Source organism: Gadus chalcogrammus, chromosome 3 (assembly GCF_026213295.1).
Source record: "Gadus chalcogrammus isolate NIFS_2021 chromosome 3, NIFS_Gcha_1.0, whole genome shotgun sequence".
Lineage (NCBI taxonomy): Eukaryota > Metazoa > Chordata > Actinopteri > Gadiformes > Gadidae > Gadus > Gadus chalcogrammus.
In genome coordinates, this window is record NC_079414.1 from 6378348 (window position 1) to 6400786 (window position 22439).

Here is a 22439-nt window from a genome sequence, read left to right on the forward strand (position 1 = left end):
GATACATAGACCCATAACATCATCATGGGGACACTCAATGAATTTAATAATAATAATAATAATAATACATTTAATTTAGAGGCGCCTTTCAAAACACCCAAGGTCACCATTGACCATTGACCTCTAGGGGGCGCTATAATTAATGAAGGCGTGTTTTAACTCCTCTCTCTTCACATGAGTACATTTCAAACTTATTTTTAATGTCTGAGGATACTGCCAGACCTCCTTATATAGCTTATAAATGATTTCTCATTGCAACATCAGAACTTGGCCGCCATGTTGAAAGTTGTCAAAATCAGTTGTAAAGTTCCACAGGCCACAAATGATGTCCAATCTTCATAAAACTTGGCATATATGATCTTCAGACCAAGCTGAACAAATACATTAAACAGCTTTCTCAAATTCAAAACCGTTTGGCCGTGACAGGCAATCAAACATGACGGCGCTCATTAATGGGTAGACACTGCACTAGTGTGGCGATAAGCGGTACTTAATGTATAATGCAACAATGACTATATTTACCATTCCGCCCACTTACAATATAAACTGCAATTCCCACTGGATTAGATGCTTCACGAACCACCGGCAGAACGGATGCTTGTTTACATTGTGTCTCTTTTAGGGATATTGTTCCGAATACCCCTATGTATTTGTGACATTTGTTCTGTCAGGCAGACTGTACTGCGCCCTTACCTCTAGGTGGGGTCATTTTCCCAATTGGTAAACATTGACGCATACTTGCATAGCGCTCATCCCACCGGCTGTCGGTATTGCCGATTACCGAGACGGTCGTCATGTAGCCCCCTGGCCGATTACGTCCGTCCGGCAGAATTTGCCTTCCGAGTCCCATTATGCTTGACACCCACATTGCTGCTCGCAGCTATATTTGGGTGTCAAGCAACTATGTTGCGAGACAACCTATTGTTATTGTACGAATTCCTATTATTGGGTGTCAAGCAACTATGTTGCGAGACAACCTATTGTTTTCGTACGAATTCTTATTATTGGGTGTCAAGCAACTATGTTGCGAGACAACCTATTGTTATTGTACGAATTCTTATTATTGGGTGTCAAGCAACTATGTTGCGAGACAACCTATTGTTATTGTACGAATTCTTATTATTATTGGGTGTCAAGCAACTATGTTGCGAGACAACCTATTGTTATTGTACGAATTCTTATTATTATTATTATTATTATGCTGCCATTGGAGTCAATGGCAGCCCATAGAACCGCTTGGCGAAAAGTTGTGAAATTTGGCACACTTGTTCAGGACTGCCCCATTAGCCCATTAAGCCAATCTAAGGTCGCTAGCCCAACAGCTCTAGCGCCACCAACAGGTCAAAGTTGGGCATGCATTCATGTTCATAACTTTTGACCTATTCGACCAATTTTCACAAACCAGGTATCATTGGATTCCTTGAACCAAGCCCAGTTCAACAAACCCTATGACGTCATTGCGCCATGACGTATATGTCCGCCATCTTGGTTTATGTCAAAAACCTTCAAAATGCTACTCCTATCACAAATCTTGTCCAATCATCTCGAAACTTGGCACACATGATCTTCTGGCCATCCTTGATGAAAAACATCGAATAGATTTGTCAAATTCAAAACCGTTTGCCCGCTAAAGCCAATCAAATTTGGCGGCGAAGCCGCCAAACAGGAAGTGAGCCGATTTCTCAGCATCCCTTTGACATATCATAACCAGACTTGGTATATAGACCCATGGCCTCATAAAGGTGACACTGATTTAATTTGGTGACCTTTGACCTGTAGGGGGCGCTTGTTCAGGACTGCCCCATTAGCCCATTAAGCCAATCTAAGGTCGCTAGCCCAACAGCTCTAGCGCCACCAACAGGTCAAAGTTGGGCATGCATTCATGTTCATAACTTTTGACCTATTCGACCAATTTTCACAAACCAGGTATTCGACCGCGAAGCCGCCAAACCGGAAACACGCCAATATCTCAGCAGCCCTTTGACATATCATAACCAAACTTGATACATAGACCCATAACATCATCAGGGGGACACTCAATGAATTTGGTGACCATTGACCTATAGGGGGCGCTATAATTACTGAAGACGTGTTTTAACTTCTCTCTCTTCACATGAGTACATTTCAAACTTATTTTTAATGTCTGAGGATACTGCCAGACCTCCTTATGTAGCTTATGAATTATTTCTCATTGCATCAGAACTTGGCCGCCATGTTGCAAGTTGTCAAAATCAGTTGAAAATTTCCACAGGCCACAAATTATGTCTGTGTTGTCTCTCCTGGCACTCATTTAATATTCTTACATTGATTTCTTAAATATGTATATGTAAAAACGGATGTAAATAATTACTTTACAGTTAAAATAAGCCAATGTATAAATTCATATTATTTGCCGTTTTAGGTTTGTTATTATTTCACTTCCGGTTTAGTCACTTCCTGTGACGTCATTTCCTGTTAAAAATCGTACCTCTGTAGAAGGAATGGCAGACATGTGCATCTTCTGATTGTAATCCGCTAGCATCCACATGAAAGCATCTAAGAGGCAATGCCGTAAGTTTGTTTAATCAATGCAAGACATGTTTAAGATAATATATTAGAGTGGATTTAGTTAAAAATAATGTTTGATGTGTTGTTAAAAACGTTTTGGTTAGCAATTGTGTACAAACTAAAATCAATGCAATTGGCATCAGAATGTCTTCATGCAGTGTTAGACAGTTTATATTATTATTTACAACTATGTACAACATGCTGTTTAGTCAAATGTACATTCAGTATTTTTGTATTCTTTTATTTGCAGTTTTCACCGTCTGTTCATGAGGAATTGTGACAGTAAATGGTCAACCTTACTACGACTCTGTCTTCATTGGCTACGGTTTAACTCAGTGTTAAGTCAGGGTTACAACACACTGCACGAGAACACTACAATGTCCAATCTTCATAGAACTTGGCATATATGATCTTCCGACCAAGCTGAACAAATGTATCAAACCGCTTTCTCAAATTCAAAACCGTTTGGCCGTGACAGGCAATCAAACTTGACGACGCTGATTAATGGGTAGACACTGCACTTGTGTGGCGACAAGCGGTACTTAATGTATACTACAACAATGACTATATTTACCATTACGCCGATTTACAATATAAACTTCAATTCCCGATGGATTAGATGCTTCACGAACCACCTCCAGAACGGGTGCTTGTTTACATTGTGTCTCTTTTAGGAATATTGTTCCGAATACCCCTATGTATTTGTGACATTTGTTCTGTCAGGCAGACTGCATTGCCCCCTTACCTCTAGGTGGGGTCCTTTTCCCATTTACTCATCCCACCGGCTGTCGGTATTGCCGATTTCCGAGGCGGTCGTCATGTAGCCCCCTGGCCGATTGCGTCCATCCGGCAGAATAAGCCTACCGAGTCCGATTATGCTTGACACCCACATTGCTGCTCGCAGCTATATTTATTATTATTATCCTTCAATGGGAGTCAATGGCAGCCCATAGAACCGCTTGGCGAAAAGTTGTGAAATTTGGCACACTGGTTCAGGACAGCCCCATTAGCCCATTAACCAAATCTCAGGTCGCTAGCCCAACAGCTCTAGCGCCACCAACAGGTCAAAGTTGGACATGCATTCATGTTCATAACTTTCGACTTATTCGACCAATATTCACAAACCAGGTATCATTGGATTCCTTGAACCAAGCCCAGTTCAACAAACCCTATGACGTCATTGCGCCATGACGTATAAATCCGCCATCTTGGTTTATGTCAAAAACCTTCAAAATGCTACTTCTATCACAAATCTTGTCCAATCATCTCGAAACCTGGCACACATGATCTTCTGGCCATCCTTGATGAAAAACATCGAATAGATTTGTCAAATTCAAAACCGTTTGCCCGCTAAAGCCAATCAAATTTTGCAGCGCAGCGGCCAAACCGGAAGTAAGCCCATATCTCAGCAGTTCTTTGACATATCATAACCAACCTTGGTACATAGACCCATGACCCCATAAAGGTGACACTAAATTAATTTGGTGACCTTTGACCTCTAGGGGGCGCTGTTATTAATGTCGATGTGTTTTGACTCCTCTCTCTTCACATGAGTACATTTAAAACTTATTTTCAATGTCTAGTGATACTATTAGACCTCCCCGTATAGCTAGTATATTATTTATTGCAGAAATATCCGCGATAGCCGATGATATTCGACCGCAAAGCCGCCAAACCGGAAACACGCCAATATCTCAGCAGCCCTTTGACATATCATAACCAAACTTGATACATAGACCCATAACATCCTCATGGGGACACTCAATGAATTTGGTGACCATTGACCCGTAGGGGGCGCTATAATTAATGAAGACGTGTTTTAACTCCTCTCTCTTCACATGAGTACATTTCAAACTTATTTTTAATGTCTGAGGATACTGCCAGATCTTCTTATATAGCTTATGAATTATTTCTCATTGCAACATCAGAACTTGGCCGCCATGTTGAAAGTTGTCAAAATCAGTTGTAAATTTCCACAGGCCACAAATTATGTCCAATATTCATGAAACTTGGCATATATGATCTTCAGACCAACCTGAACAAATAGATCAAACAGCTTTCTCAAATTCAAATCCGTTTGGCCGTGACAACCAATCAAACATGACGGCGCTCATTAATGGGTAGACACTGCACTCGTGTGGCGATAAGCGGTACTTAATGTATAATGCAACAATGACTATATTTACCATTCCGCCCACCTACAATATAAACTGCAATTCCCACTGGATTAAATGCTTCCCACTGGATTAGATGCTTCACGAACTACCTCCAGAACGGATGCTTGTTTACATTGTGTCTCTTTTAGGGATATTGTTCTGAATACCCCTATGTATTTGTGACATTTGTTCTGTCAGGCAGCCTGTATTACGCCCTTACCTCTAGGTGGGGTCCTTTTCCCATTTACTCATCCCACCGGCTGTCGGTATTGCCGATTTCCGAGATGGTCGTCATGTAGCCCCCTTGCAGATTGCGTCCGTCTGGCAGAATTAGCTTACCGAGTCCCATTACGCTTGACACCCACATTGCTGCTCGCAGCTATATTTGGGTGTCAAGCAACTATGTTGCGAGACAACCTATTGTTATTGTACGAATTCTTATTATTATTGGGTGTCAAGCAACTATGTTGCGAGACAACCTATTGTTATTGTACGAATTCTTATTATTATTATTATTATTATTATGCTGCCATTGGAGTCAATGGCAGCCCATAGAACCGCTTGGCGAAAAGTTGTGAAATTTGGCACACTTGTTCAGGACTGCCCCATTAGCCCATTAAGCCAATCTCAGGTCGCTAGCCCAACAGCTCTAGCGCCACCAACAGGTCAAAGTTGGGCATGCATTCATGTTCATAACTTTCGACCTATTCGACCAATTTTCACAAACCAGGTATCATTGGATTCCTTGAACCAAGCCCAGTTCAACACACCCTATAACGTCATTGCGTTATGACGTATAAGTCCGCCATCTTGGTTTATGTCAAAAACCCTCAAAATGCTACTTCTATCACAAATCTTGTCCAATCATCTCGAAACTTGGTACACATGATCTTCTGGCCATGCTTGATGAAAAACATCGAATAGATTTGTCAAATTCAAAACCGTTTGCCCGCTAAAGCCAATCAAATTTGGCGGCGAAGCCGCCAAACAGGAAGTGAGCCGATTTCTCAGCATCCCTTTGACATATCATAACCAGACTTGGTATATAGACCCATGGCCTCATAAAGGTGACACTGATTTAATTTGGTGACCTTTGACCTGTAGGGGGCGCTGTTATTAATGTCCATGTGTTTTGACCTCTTTCTCTTCACATGAGTACATTTACAACTTATTTTCAATGTCTGGTGATACTATCAGACCTCCCCGTATAGCTAGTATATTATAACTTGCACAAATATCCGCGACAGCCAATGATATTCAACCGCGAAGCCGCCAAACTGGAAAAACGCCAATATCTCAGCATCCCTTGGACAAATCATAACCAAACTTGATACATAGACCCATAACATCATTATGGGGACACTCAATGAATTTGGTGACCATTGACCTCTAGGGGGCGCTATAATTAATGAAGACGTGTTTTAACTCCTCTCTCTTCACATGAGTACATTTCAAACTTATTTTCAATGTTTAATGATACTGTCAGACCTCCCCATATATCTTGTAAATTATTTTGTTGATATTGTTCCGAATACCCCTATGTATTTGTGACATTTGTTCTGTCAGGCAGACTGCATTGCCCCCTTACCTCTAGGTGGGGTCCTTTTCCCATTTACTCATCCCACCGGCTGTCGGTATTGCCGATTTCCGAGGCGGTCGTCATGTAGCCCCCTGGCCGATTGCGTCCATCCGGCAGAATAAGCCTACCGAGTCCGATTATGCTTGACACCCACATTGCTGCTCGCAGCTATATTTATTATTATTATGCTGCCATTGGAGTCAATGGTAGCCCATAGAACCGCTTGGCGAAAAGTTGTGAAATTTGGCACACTGGTTCAGGACAGCCCCATTAGCCCATTAAGCCAATCTCAGGTCGCTAGCCCAACAGCTCTAGCGCCACCAACAGGTCAAAGTTGGGCATGCATTCATGTTCATAACTTTCGACCTATTCGACCAATATTCACAAACCAGGTATCATTGGATTCCTTGAACCAAGCCCAGTTCAACACACCCTATGACGTCATTGTGCCATGACGTATATTTCCGCCATCTTGGTTTATGTCAAAAACCTTCAAAATGCTACTTCTATCACAAATCTTGTCCAATCATCTCGAATCTTGGCACACATGATCTTGTGGCCATGCTTGATAAAAAACATCGAATAGATTTGTCAAATTCAAAACCGTTTGTCCGCTAAAGCCAATCAAATTTAACCGCCAAGTTGCCAAACCGGAAGTAAGCCCATATCTCAGAAGCCCTTTGACCTATCATAACCAACCTTGGTAGAGAGACCCATGACCGCATCACGGTGACACTGAATGAATTTGGTGACCCTTGACCTCTAGGTGGCGCTGTTATTAATGTCGATGTGTTTTGACTCCTCTCTCTTCACATGAGTACATTTAAAACTTATTTTCAATGTCTGGTGATACCATCAGACCTCCCCATATAGCTCATATATTACGTCTTGCAGAAATATCCGCGACAGCCAATGATATTCGAGCGCGAAGCCGGAAAACCGGAAACACGCCAATATCTCTGCAGCCCTTTGACATATCATAACCAAACTTGATACATTGACCCATAACATAATCATGGGGACAATCAAAGAATTTGGTGACCATTGACCGCTAGGGGGCGCTATAATTAATGAAGACGTGTTTTAACTCCTCTCTCTTCACATGAGTACATTTCAAACTTATTTTCAATGTCTGATGATACTGTCAGACCTACTCATATAGCTTATAAATTATTTCTCATTGCAACATCAGAACTTGGCCGCCATGTTGAAAGTTGTCAAAATCAGTTGTAAATTCCCACAGGCCACAAATTATGTCCAATCTTCATGAAACTCTGCATATATGATCTTCAGACCAAGCTGAACTAATGTGTTAAACAGCTTTCTCAAATTCAAAACCGTTTGGCCGTGACAGGCAATCAAACTTGACGGCGCTCATTAATGGGCAGACACTGCACTCGTGTGGCGATAAGCGGTACTTAATGTATAATGCAACAATGACTATATTTACCATTCCGCCCACTTAAAATATAAACTGCAATTCCCACTGGATCAGATGCTTCACGAACCACCTCCAGAAGGGATGCTTGTTTACATGGTGTCTCTTTTAGGGATATTGTTCCGAATACCCCTATGTATTTGTGACATTTGTTCTGTCAGGAAGACTGCATTGCGCCCTTACCTCTAGGTGGGGTCCTTTTTCCCATTTACTCATCCCACCGGCTGTCGGTATTGCCGATTTCCGAGGCGGTCGTCATGTAGCCCCCTGGCCAAATGCGTCCATCCGGCAGAATTAGCCTACCGAGTCCGATTATGCTTGACACCCACATTGCTGCTCGCAGCTATATTTATTATTATGCTGCCATTGGAGTCAATGGTAGCCCATAGAACCGCTTGGCGAAAAGTTGTGAAATTTGGCACACTGGTTCAGGACAGCCCCATTAGCCCATTAAGCCAATCTCAGGTCGCTAGCCCAACAGCTCTAGCGCCACCAACAGGTCAAAGTTGGGCATGCATTCATGCTCATAACTTTCGACCTATTCGACCAATATTCACAAACCAGGTATCATTGGATTCCTTGAACCAAGCCCAGTTCAACACACCCTATGACGTCATTGTGCCATGACGTATATTTCCGCCATCTTGGTTTATGTCAAAAACCTTCAAAATGCTACTACTATCACAAATCTTGTCCAATCATCTCGAATCTTGACACACATGATCTTCTGGCCATGCTTGATAAAAAACATCGAATAGATTTGTCAAATTCAAAACCGTTTGTCCGCTAAAGCCAGTCAAATTTAACCGCCAAGTTGCCAAACCGGAAGTGAGCCAATTTCTCAGCATCCCTTTGACATATCATAACCAGGCTTGGTGTATATAGACCAATGGCCTCATAAAGGTGACACTGATTGAATTTGGTGACCTTTCACCTCTAGGGGGCGCTGTTATTAATGTCGATGTGTTTTGACTCCTTTCACTTCTCATGAGTATATTTAAAACTTATTTTCAATGTCTGGTGATACTATTAGACCTATCAGTATAGCTAGTGTATTATTTCTTGCAGAAATATCCGCGACAGCCAATGATATTCGACCGCGAAGCCGCCAAACCGGAAACACGCCAATATATCAGCAGCCATTTGACATATCATAACCAAACTTGATACATAGACCCATGGCCTCATTAAGGTGACACTCAATGAATTTGGTGACCATTGACCTATAGGGGGCGCTGTTATTAATGACGATGTGTTTTAACTCCTCTCTCTTCACATGAGTACATTTCAAACTTATTTTTAACATCTGAGGATACTGCCAGACCTCCTTATATAGCTTGTGAATCATTTCTCATTGCAACATCAGAACTTGGCCGCCATGTTGAAAGTTGTCAAAATCAGTTGAAAATTTCCTAAGGCCACAAATTATGTCCAATCTTCATGGAACTTGGCATATATGTTCTTCAGACCAAGCTGAACAAAGGTATCAAACAGCTTTCTCAAATTCAAAACCGTTTGGCCGTGACAGCCAATCAAACTTGACGGCGCTCATTAATGGGTAGACACTGCACTCGTGTGACGACATGCGGTACTTAATGCATAATCAAACAATGACTCTATTAACCATTCCGCCCGCTTACGATATAAACTGCAATACCCACTGGATTAGATGCTTCACGAACCACCTCCAGAACGGATACTTGTTTACATTGTGTCTCTTTTAGAGATATTGTTCCGAATACCCCTATGTATTTGTGACATTTGTTCTGTCAGGCAGGCTGTATTGCGCCCATACCTCTAGGTGGGGTCATTTTCCCACATAATGCTCATCCCACCGGCTGTCGGTATTGCCGATTTCCGAGACGGTCGTCATGTAGCCCCCTGGCCAATTGCGTCCATCAGGCAGAATTAGCCTACCGAGTCCGATTATGCTTGACACCCACATTGCTGCTCGCAGCTATATTTGGGTGTCAAGCAACTATGTTGCGAGACAACCTATTGTTTTTGTACGAATTCCTATTATTATTGGGTGTCAAGCAACTATGTTGCGAGACAACCTATTGTTATTGTACGAATTCTTATTATTGGGTGTCAAGCAACTATGTTGCGAGACAACCTATTGTTATTGTACGAATTCTTATTATTATTATTATTATTATGCTGCCATTGGAGTCAATGGCAGCCCATAGAACCGCTTGGCGAAAAGTTGTGAAATTTGGCACACTTGTTCAGGACTGCCCCATTAGCCCATTAAGCCAATCTAAGGTCGCTAGCCCAACAGCTCTAGCGCCACCAACAGGTCAAAGTTGGGCATGCATTCATGTTCATAACTTTTGACCTATTCGACCAATTTTCACAAACCAGGTATCATTGGATTCCTTGAACCAAGCCCAGTTTAACACATCCTATGACGTCATTGCGCCATGACGTATATGTCCGCCATCTTGGTTTATGTCAAAAACCTTCAAAATGCCACTCCTATCACAAATCTTGTCCAATCATCTCGAAACTTGGCACACATGATCTTCTGGCCATCCTTGATAAAAAACATCGAATAGATTTGTCAAATTCAAAACCGTTTGCCCGCTAAAGCCAATCAAATTTGGCGGCGAAGCCGCCAAACAGGAAGTGAGCCGATTTCTCAGCATCCCTTTGACATATCATAACCAGACTTGGTATATAGACCCATGGCCTCATAAAGGTGACACTGATTTAATTTGGTGACCTTTGACCTGTAGGGGGCGCTGTTATTAATGTCCATGTGTTTTGACCTCTTTCTCTTCACATGAGTACATTTACAACTTATTTTCAATGTCTGGTGATACTATCAGACCTCCCCGTATAAATAGTATATTATAACTTGCACAAATATCCGCGACAGCCAATGATATTCAACCGCGAAGCCGCCAAACTGGAAAAACGCCAATATCTCAGTATCCCTTGGACAAATCATAACCAAACTTGATACATAGACCCATAACATCATTATGGGGACACTCAATGAATTTGGTGACCATTGACCTCTAGGGGGCGCTATAATTAATGAAGACGTGTTTTAACTCCTCTCTCTTCACATGAGTACATTTCAAACTTATTATCAATGTTTAATGATACTGTCAGACCTCCCCATATATCTTGTAAATTATTTTGTTGATATTGTTCCGAATACCCCTATGTATTTGTGACATTTGTTCTGTCAGGCAGACTGCATTGCCCCCTTACCTCTAGGTGGGGTCCTTTTCCCATTTACTCATCCCACCGGCTGTCGGTATTGCCGATTTCCGAGGCGGTCGTCATGTAGCCCCCTGGCCGATTGCGTCCATCCGGCAGAATAAGCCTACCGAGTCCGATTATGCTTGACACCCACATTGCTGCTCGCAGCTATATTTATTATTATTATTATGCTGTCATTGGAGTCAATGGCAGCCCATAGAACCGCTTGGCGAAAAGTTGTGAAATTTGGCAAACTTGTTCAGGACTGCCCCATTAGCCCATTAAGCCAATCTAAGGTCGCTAGCCCAACAGCTCTAGCGCCACCAACAGGTCAAAGTTGGGCATGCATTCATGTTCATAACTTTTGACCTATTCGACTAATTTTCACAAACCAGGTATCATTGGATTCCTTGAACCAAGCCCAGTTCAACACATCCTATGACGTCATTGCGCCATGACGTATATGTCCGCCATCTTGGTTTATGTCAAAAACCTTCAAAATGCTACTCCTATCACAAATCTTGTCCAATCATCTCGAAACTTGGCACACATGATCTTCTGGCCATCCTTGATGAAAAACATCGAATAGATTTGTCAAATTCAAAACCGTTTGCCCGCTAAAGCCAATCAAATTTGGCGGCGAAGCCGCCAAACAGGAAGTGAGCCGATTTCTCAGCATCCCTTTGACATATCATAACCAGACTTGGTATATAGACCCATGGCCTCATAAAGGTGACACTGATTTAATTTGGTGACCTTTGACCTGTAGGGGGCGCTGTTATTAATGTCCATGTGTTTTGACCTCTTTCTCTTCACATGAGTACATTTACAACTTATTTTCAATGTCTGGTGATACTATCAGACCTCCCCGTATAGCTAGTATATTATAACTTGCACAAATATCCGCGACAGCCAATGATATTCAACCGCGAAGCCGCCAAACTGGAAAAACGCCAATATCTCAGTATCCCTTGGACAAATCATAACCAAACTTGATACATAGACCCATAACATCATTATGGGGACACTCAATGAATTTGGTGACCATTGACCTCTAGGGGGCGCTATAATTAATGAAGACGTGTTTTAACTCCTCTCTCTTCACATGAGTACATTTCAAACTTATTATCAATGTTTAATGATACTGTCAGACCTCCCCATATATCTTGTAAATTATTTTGTTGATATTGTTCCGAATACCCCTATGTATTTGTGACATTTGTTCTGTTAGGCAGACTGCATTGCCCCCTTACCTCTAGGTGGGGTCCTTTTCCCATTTACTCATCCCACCGGCTGTCGGTATTGCCGATTTCCGAGGCGGTCGTCATGTAGCCCCCTGGCCGATTGCGTCCATCCGGCAGAATAAGCCTACCGAGTCCGATTATGCTTGACACCCACATTGCTGCTCGCAGCTATATTTGGGTGTCAAGCAACTATGTTGCGAGACAACCTATTGTTATTGTACGAATTCTTATTATTGGGTGTCAAGCAACTATGTTGCGAGACAACCTATTGTTATTGTACGAATTCTTATTATTATTATTATTATTATGCTGCCATTGGAGTCAATGGCAGCCCATAGAACCGCTTGGCGAAAAGTTGTGAAATTTGGCACACTTGTTCAGGACTGCCCCATTAGCCCATTAAGCCAATCTAAGGTCGCTAGCCCAACAGCTCTAGCGCCACCAACAGGTCAAAGTTGGGCATGCATTCATGTTCATAACTTTTGACCTATTCGACCAATTTTCACAAACCAGGTATCATTGGATTCCTTGAACCAAGCCCAGTTCAACAAACCCTATGACGTCATTGCGCCATGACGTATATGTCCGCCATCTTGGTTTATGTCAAAAACCTTCAAAATGCTACTCCTATCACAAATCTTGTCCAATCATCTCGAAACTTGGCACACATGATCTTCTGGCCATCCTTGATGAAAAACATCGAATAGATTTGTCAAATTCAAAACCGTTTGCCCGCTAAAGCCAATCAAATTTGGCGGCGAAGCCGCCAAACAGGAAGTGAGCCGATTTCTCAGCATCCCTTTGACATATCATAACCAGACTTGGTATATAGACCCATGGCCTCATAAAGGTGACACTGATTTAATTTGGTGACCTTTGACCCGTAGGGGGCGCTGTTATTAATGTCCATGTGTTTTGACCTCTTTCCCTTCACATGAGTACATTTACAACTTATTTTCAATGTCTGGTGATACTATCAGACCTCCCCGTATAGCTAGTATATTATAACTTGCACAAATATCCGCGACAGCCAATGATATTCAACCGCGAAGCCGCCAAACTGGAAAAACGCCAATATCTCAGTATCCCTTGGACAAATCATAACCAAACTTGATACCTAGACCCATAACATCATTATGGGGACACTCAATGAATTTGGTGACCATTGACCTCTAGGGGGCGCTATAATTAATGAAGACGTGTTTTAACTCCTCTCTCTTCACATGAGTACATTTCAAACTTATTATCAATGTTTAATGATACTGTCAGACCTCCCCATATATCTTGTAAATTATTTTGTTGATATTGTTCCGAATACCCCTATGTATTTGTGACATTTGTTCTGTCAGGCAGACTGCATTGCCCCCTTACCTCTAGGTGGGGTCCTTTTCCCATTTACTCATCCCACCGGCTGTCGGTATTGCCGATTTCCGAGGCGGTCGTCATGTAGCCCCCTGGCCGATTGCGTCCATCCGGCAGAATAAGCCTACCGAGTCCGATTATGCTTGACACCCACATTGCTGCTCGCAGCTATATTTGGGTGTCAAGCAACTATGTTGCGAGACAACCTATTGTTATTGTACGAATTCTTCTTATTATTATTATTATTATGCTGCCATTGGAGTCAATGGCAGCCCATAGAACCGCTTGGCGAAAAGTTGTGAAATTTGGCACACTTGTTCAGGACTGCCCCATTAGCCCATTAAGCCAATCTAAGGTCGCTAGCCCAACAGCTCTAGCGCCACCAACAGGTCAAAGTTGGGCATGCATTCATGTTCATAACTTTTGACCTATTCGACCAATTTTCACAAACCAGGTATCATTGGATTCCTTGAACCAAGCCCAGTTCAACAAACCCTATGACGTCATTGCGCCATGACGTATATGTCCGCCATCTTGGTTTATGTCAAAAACCTTCAAAATGCTACTCCTATCACAAATCTTGTCCAATCATCTTGAAACTTGGCACACATGATCTTCTGGCCATCCTTGATGAAAAACATCGAATAGATTTGTCAAATTCAAAACCGTTTGCCCGCTAAAGCCAATCAAATTTGGCGGCGAAGCCGCCAAACAGGAAGTGAGCCGATTTCTCAGCATCCCTTTGACATATCATAACCAGACTTGGTATATAGACCCATGGCCTCATAAAGGTGACACTGATTTAATTTGGTGACCTTTGACCTGTAGGGGGCGCTGTTATTAATGTCCATGTGTTTTGACCTCTTTCCCTTCACATGAGTACATTTACAACTTATTTTCAATGTCTGGTGATACTATCAGACCTCCCCGTATAGCTAGTATATTATAACTTGCACAAATATCCGCGACAGCCAATGATATTCAACCGCGAAGCCGCCAAACTGGAAAAACGCCAATATCTCAGTATCCCTTGGACAAATCATAACCAAACTTGATACCTAGACCCATAACATCATTATGGGGACACTCAATGAATTTGGTGACCATTGACCTCTAGGGGGCGCTATAATTAATGAAGACGTGTTTTAACTCCTCTCTCTTCACATGAGTACATTTCAAACTTATTATCAATGTTTAATGATACTGTCAGACCTCCCCATATATCTTGTAAATTATTTTGTTGATATTGTTCCGAATACCCCTATGTATTTGTGACATTTGTTCTGTCAGGCAGACTGCATTGCCCCCTTACCTCTAGGTGGGGTCCTTTTCCCATTTACTCATCCCACCGGCTGTCGGTATTGCCGATTTCCGAGGCGGTCGTCATGTAGCCCCCTGGCCGATTGCGTCCATCCGGCAGAATAAGCCTACCGAGTCCGATTATGCTTGACACCCACATTGCTGCTCGCAGCTATATTTGGGTGTCAAGCAACTATGTTGCGAGACAACCTATTGTTATTGTACGAATTCTTATTATTATTATTATTATTATGCTGCCATTGGAGTCAATGGCAGCCCATAGAACCGCTTGGCGAAAAGTTGTGAAATTTGGCACACTTGTTCAGGACTGCCCCATTAGCCCATTAAGCCAATCTAAGGTCGCTAGCCCAACAGCTCTAGCGCCACCAACAGGTCAAAGTTGGGCATGCATTCATGTTCATAACTTTTGACCTATTCGACCAATTTTCACAAACCAGGTATCATTGGATTCCTTGAACCAAGCCCAGTTCAACACATCCTATGACGTCATTGCGCCATGACGTATATGTCCGCCATCTTGGTTTATTTCAAAAACCTTCAAAATGCTACTCCTATCACAAATCTTGTCCAATCATCTCGAAACTTGGCACACATGATCTTCTGGCCATCCTTGATGAAAAACATCGAATAGATTTGTCAAATTCAAAACCGTTTGCCCGCTAAAGCCAATCAAATTTGGCGGCGAAGCCGCCAAACAGGAAGTGAGCCGATTTCTCAGCATCCCTTTGACATATCATAACCAGACTTGGTATATAGACCCATGGCCTCATAAAGGTGACACTGATTTAATTTGGTGACCTTTGACCTGTAGGGGGCGCTGTTATTAATGTCCATGTGTTTTGACCTCTTTCTCTTCACATGAGTACATTTACAACTTATTTTCAATGTCTGGTGATACTATCAGACCTCCCCGTATAGCTAGTATATTATAACTTGCACAAATATCCGCGACAGCCAATGATATTCAACCGCGAAGCCGCCAAACTGGAAAAACGCCAATATCTCAGTATCCCTTGGACAAATCATAACCAAACTTGATACATAGACCCATAACATCATTATGGGGACACTCAATGAATTTGGTGACCATTGACCTCTAGGGGGCGCTATAATTAATGAAGACGTGTTTTAACTCCTCTCTCTTCACATGAGTACATTTCAAACTTATTATCAATGTTTAATGATACTGTCAGACCTCCCCATATATCTTGTAAATTATTTTGTTGATATTGTTCCGAATACCCCTATGTATTTGTGACATTTGTTCTGTCAGGCAGACTGCATTGCCCCCTTACCTCTAGGTGGGGTCCTTTTCCCATTTACTCATCCCACCGGCTGTCGGTATTGCCGATTTCCGAGGCGGTCGTCATGTAGCCCCCTGGCCGATTGCGTCCATCCGGCAGAATAAGCCTACCGAGTCCGATTATGCTTGACACCCACATTGCTGCTCGCAGCTATATTTGGGTGTCAAGCAACTATGTTGCGAGACAACCTATTGTTATTGTACGAATTCTTATTATTGGGTGTCAAGCAACTATGTTGCGAGACAACCTATTGTTATTGTACGAATTCTTATTATTATTATTATTATTATGCTGCCATTGGAGTCAATGGCAGCCCATAGAACCGCTTGGCGAAAAGTTGTGAAATTTGGCACACTTGTTCAGGACTGCCCCATTAGCCCATTAAGCCAATCTAAGGTCGCTAGCCCAACAGCTCTAGCGCCACCAACAGGTCAAAGTTGGGCATGCATTCATGTTCATAACTTTTGACCTATTCGACCAATTTTCACAAACCAGGTATCATTGGATTCCTTGAACCAAGCCCAGTTCAACAAACCCTATGACGTCATTGCGCCATGACGTATATGTCCGCCATCTTGGTTTATGTCAAAAACCTTCAAAATGCTACTCCTATCACAAATCTTGTCCAATCATCTCGAAACTTGGCACACATGATCTTCTGGCCATCCTTGATGAAAAACATCGAATAGATTTGTCAAATTCAAAACCGTTTGCCCGCTAAAGCCAATCAAATTTGGCGGCGAAGCCGCCAAACAGGAAGTGAGCCGATTTCTCAGCATCCCTTTGACATATCATAACCAGACTTGGTATATAGACCCATGGCCTCATAAAGGTGACACTGATTTAATTTGGTGACCTTTGACCCGTAGGGGGCGCTGTTATTAATGTCCATGTGTTTTGACCTCTTTCCCTTCACATGAGTACATTTACAACTTATTTTCAATGTCTGGTGATACTATCAGACCTCCCCGTATAGCTAGTATATTATAACTTGCACAAATATCCGCGACAGCCAATGATATTCAACCGCGAAGCCGCCAAACTGGAAAAACGCCAATATCTCAGTATCCCTTGGACAAATCATAACCAAACTTGATACCTAGACCCATAACATCATTATGGGGACACTCAATGAATTTGGTGACCATTGACCTCTAGGGGGCGCTATAATTAATGAAGACGTGTTTTAACTCCTCTCTCTTCACATGAGTACATTTCAAACTTATTATCAATGTTTAATGATACTGTCAGACCTCCCCATATATCTTGTAAATTATTTTGTTGATATTGTTCCGAATACCCCTATGTATTTGTGACATTTGTTCTGTCAGGCAGACTGCATTGCCCCCTTACCTCTAGGTGGGGTCCTTTTCCCATTTACTCATCCCACCGGCTGTCGGTATTGCCGATTTCCGAGGCGGTCGTCATGTAGCCCCCTGGCCGATTGCGTCCATCCGGCAGAATAAGCCTACCGAGTCCGATTATGCTTGACACCCACATTGCTGCTCGCAGCTATATTTATTATTATTATTATGCTGCCATTGGAGTCAATGGCAGCCCATAGAACCGCTTGGCGAAAAGTTGTGAAATTTGGCACACTTGTTCAGGACTGCCCCATTAGCCCATTAAGCCAATCTAAGGTCGCTAGCCCAACAGCTCTAGCGCCACCAACAGGTCAAAGTTGGGCATGCATTCATGTTCATAACTTTTGACCTATTCGACCAATTTTCACAAACCAGGTATCATTGGATTCCTTGAACCAAGCCCAGTTCAACAAACCCTATGACGTCATTGCGCCATGACGTAAATGTCCGCCATCTTGGTTTATGTCAAAAACCTTCAAAATGCTACTCCTATCACAAATCTTGTCCAATCATCTTGAAACTTGGCACACATGATCTTCTGGCCATCCTTGATGAAAAACATCGAATAGATTTGTCAAATTCAAAACCGGTTGCCCGCTAAAGCCAATCAAATTTGGCGGCGAAGCCGCCAAACAGGAAGTGAGCCGATTTCTCAGCATCCCTTTGACATATCATAACCAGACTTGGTATATAGACCCATGGCCTCATAAAGGTGACACTGATTTAATTTGGTGACCTTTGACCTGTAGGGGGCGCTGTTATTAATGTCCATGTGTTTTGACCTCTTTCTCTTCACATGAGTACATTTACAACTTATTTTCAATGTCTGGTGATACTATCAGACCTCCCCGTATAGCTAGTATATTATAACTTGCACAAATATCCGCGACAGCCAATGATATTCAACCGCGAAGCCGCCAAACTGGAAAAACGCCAATATCTCAGTATCCCTTGGACAAATCATAACCAAACTTGATACATAGACCCATAACATCATTATGGGGACACTCAATGAATTTGGTGACCATTGACCTCTAGGGGGCGCTATAATTAATGAAGACGTGTTTTAACTCCTCTCTCTTCACATGAGTACATTTCAAACTTATTATCAATGTTTAATGATACTGTCAGACCTCCCCATATATCTTGTAAATTATTTTGTTGATATTGTTCCGAATACCCCTATGTATTTGTGACATTTGTTCTGTCAGGCAGACTGCATTGCCCCCTTACCTCTAGGTGGGGTCCTTTTCCCATTTACTCATCCCACCGGCTGTCGGTATTGCCGATTTCCGAGGCGGTCGTCATGTAGCCCCCTGGCCGATTGCGTCCATCCGGCAGAATAAGCCTACCGAGTCCGATTATGCTTGACACCCACATTGCTGCTCGCAGCTATATTTATTATTATTATTATGCTGCCATTGGAGTCAATGGCAGCCCATAGAACCGCTTGGCGAAAAGTTGTGAAATTTGGCACACTTGTTCAGGACTGCCCCATTAGCCCATTAAGCCAATCTAAGGTCGCTAGCCCAACAGCTCTAGCGCCACCAACAGGTCAAAGTTGGGCATGCATTCATGTTCATAACTTTTGACCTATTCGACCAATTTTCACAAACCAGGTATCATTGGATTCCTTGAACCAAGCCCAGTTTAACACATCCTATGACGTCATTGCGCCATGACGTATATGTCCGCCATCTTGGTTTATGTCAAAAACCTTCAAAATGCTACTCCTATCACAAATCTTGTCCAATCATCTCGAAACTTGGCACACATGATCTTCTGGCCATCCTTGATGAAAAACATTGAATAGATTTGTCAAATTCAAAACCGTTTGCCCGCTAAAGCCAATCAAATTTGGCGGCGAAGCCGCCAAACAGGAAGTGAGCCGATTTCTCAGCATCCCTTTGACATATCATAACCAGACTTGGTATATAGACCCATGGCCTCATAAAGGTGACACTGATTTAATTTGGTGACCTTTGACCTGTAGGGGGCGCTGTTATTAATGTCCATGTGTTTTGACCTCTTTCTCTTCACATGAGTACATTTACAACTTATTTTCAATGTCTGGTGATACTATCAGACCTCCCCGTATAGCTAGTATATTATAACTTGCACAAATATCCGCGACAGCCAATGATATTCAACCGCGAAGCCGCCAAATTGGAAAAACGCCAATATCTCAGTATCCCTTGGACAAATCATAACCAAACTTGATATATAGACCCATAACATAATCATGGGGACACTCAATGAATTTGGTGACCATTGACCTCTAGAGGGCGCTATAATTAATGAAGACGTGTTTTAACTTCCCTCTCTTCACATGAGTACATTTCAAGCTTATTTTCAATGTCGGATGATACTGTCGGACCTCCCCATATCGCCTATGAATTATTTCTCATTGCAACATCAGAACTTGGCCGCCATGTTGAAAGTTGTCAAAATCAGTTTTAAATTTCCGAAGGCCACAAATTATGTCCAATCTTCATGAAACTTGGCAAATATGATCTTCAGACCAAGTTGAACAAATGCCTTAAACAGCTTTCTCAAATTCAAAACCGTTTGGCCGTGACAGCCAATCAAACTTGACGTTGCTCATTAATGGGTAGACACTGCACTCGTGTGGCGCTCATTAATGGGTAGACACTGCACTCGTGTGGCGACAAGCGGTACTTAATGTATAATGCAACAATGACTATATTTACCATTCCGCCCACCTACTATATAAACTGCAATTCCCACTGGATTAGATGCTTCACGAACCACCTCCAGAACGGATGCTTGTTTACATTGTGTCTCTTTTGGGGATATTGTTCCGAATACCCCTATGTATTTGTGACATTTGTTCTGTCAGGCAGACTGTATTGCGCCCTTACCTCTAGGTGGGGTCATTTTCCCACATAATGCTCATCCCACCGGCTGTCGGTATTGCCGATTACCGCGACGGTCGTCATGTAGCCCCCTGGCCGATTACGTCCGCCCGGCAGAATTAGCTTACCGAGTCCCATTATGCTTGACACCCACATTGCTGCTCGCAGCTATATTTATTATTATTATTATGCTGCCATTGGAGTCAATGGTAGCCCATAGAACCGCTTGGCGAAAAGTTGTGAAATTTGGCAGACTGGTTCAAGACAGCCCCATTAGCCCATTAAGCCAATCTCAGGTCGCTAGCCCAACAGCTCTAGCGCCACCAACAGGTCAAAGTTGGGCATGCATTCATGTTCATAACTTTCGACCTATTCGACCAATATTCACAAACCAGGTATCATTGGATTCCTTGAACCAAGCCCAGTTCAACACACCCTATGACGTCATTGTGCCATGACGTATATTTCCGCCATCTTGGTTTATGTCAAAAACCTTTAAAATGCTACTTCTATCACAAATCTTGTCCAATCATCTCGAATCTTGACACACATGATCTTCTGGCCATGCTTGATAAAAAACATCGAATAGATTTGTCAAATTCAAAACCGTTTGTCCGCTAAAGCCAATCAAATTTAACCGCCAAGTTGCCAAACCGGAAGTAAGCCCATATCTCAGAAGCCCTTTGACCTATCATAACCAACCTTGGTAGAGAGACCCATGACCACATCACGGTGACACTGAATGAATTTGGTGACCCTTGACCTCTAGGTGGCGCTGTTATTAATGTCGATGTGTTTTGACTCCTCTCTCTTCACATGAGTACATTTAAAACTTATTTTCAATGTCTGGTGATACTATCAGACCTCCCCATATAGCTCATATATTACGTCTTGCAGAAATATCCGCGACAGCCAATGATATTCGAGCGCGAAGCCGGAAAACCGGAAACACGCCAATATCTCTGCAGCCCTTTGACATATCATAACCAAACTTGATACATTGACCCATAACATAATCATGGGGACACTCAAAGAATTTGGTGACCATTGACCGCTAGGGGGCGCTATAATTAATGAAGACGTGTTTTAACTCCTCTCTCTTCACATGAGTACATTTCAAACTTATTTTCAATGTCTGATGATACTGTCAGACCTACTCATATAGCTTATAAATTATTTCTCATTGCAACATCAGAACTTGGCCGCCATGTTGAAAGTTGTCAAAATCAGTTGTAAATTCCCACAGGCCACAAATTATGTCCAATCTTCATGAAACTCTGCATATATGATCTTCAGACCAAGCTGAACTAATGTGTTAAACAGCTTTCTCAAATTCAAAACCGTTTGGCCGTGACAGGCAATCAAACTTGAAGGCGCTCATTAATGGGTAGACACTGCACTCGTGTGGCGATAAGCGGTACTTAATGTATAATGCAACAATGACAATATTTACCATTCCGCCCACTTAAAATATAAACTGCAATTCCCACTGGATCAGATGCTTCACGAACCACCTCCAGAAGGGATGCTTGTTTACATGGTGTCTCTTTTAGGGATATTGTTCCGAATACCCCTATGTATTTGTGACATTTGTTCTGTCAGGCAGACTGCATTGCGCCCTTACCTCTAGGTGGGGTCCTTTTTCCCATTTACTCATCCCACCGGCTGTCGGTATTGCCGATTTCCGAGGCGGTCGTCATGTAGCCCCCAGGCCAATTGCGTCCCTCTGGCAGAATTAGCCTACCGAGTCCGATTATGCTTGACACCCACATTGCTGCTCGCAGCTATATTTATTATTATTATTTACCTGACATGGGAGTCAATAACAGCCCATAGAACCGCTTGGCGAAAAGTTGTGAAATTTGGCAAACTTGTTCAGGACAGCCCCATTAGCCCATTAAGCCAATCTCAGGTCGCTAGCCCAACAGCTCTAGCGCCACCAACAGGTCAAAGTTGGACATGCATTCATGTTCATAACTTTCGACCCATTCGACCAATATTCACAAACCAGGTATCATTGAATTCCTTGAACCAAG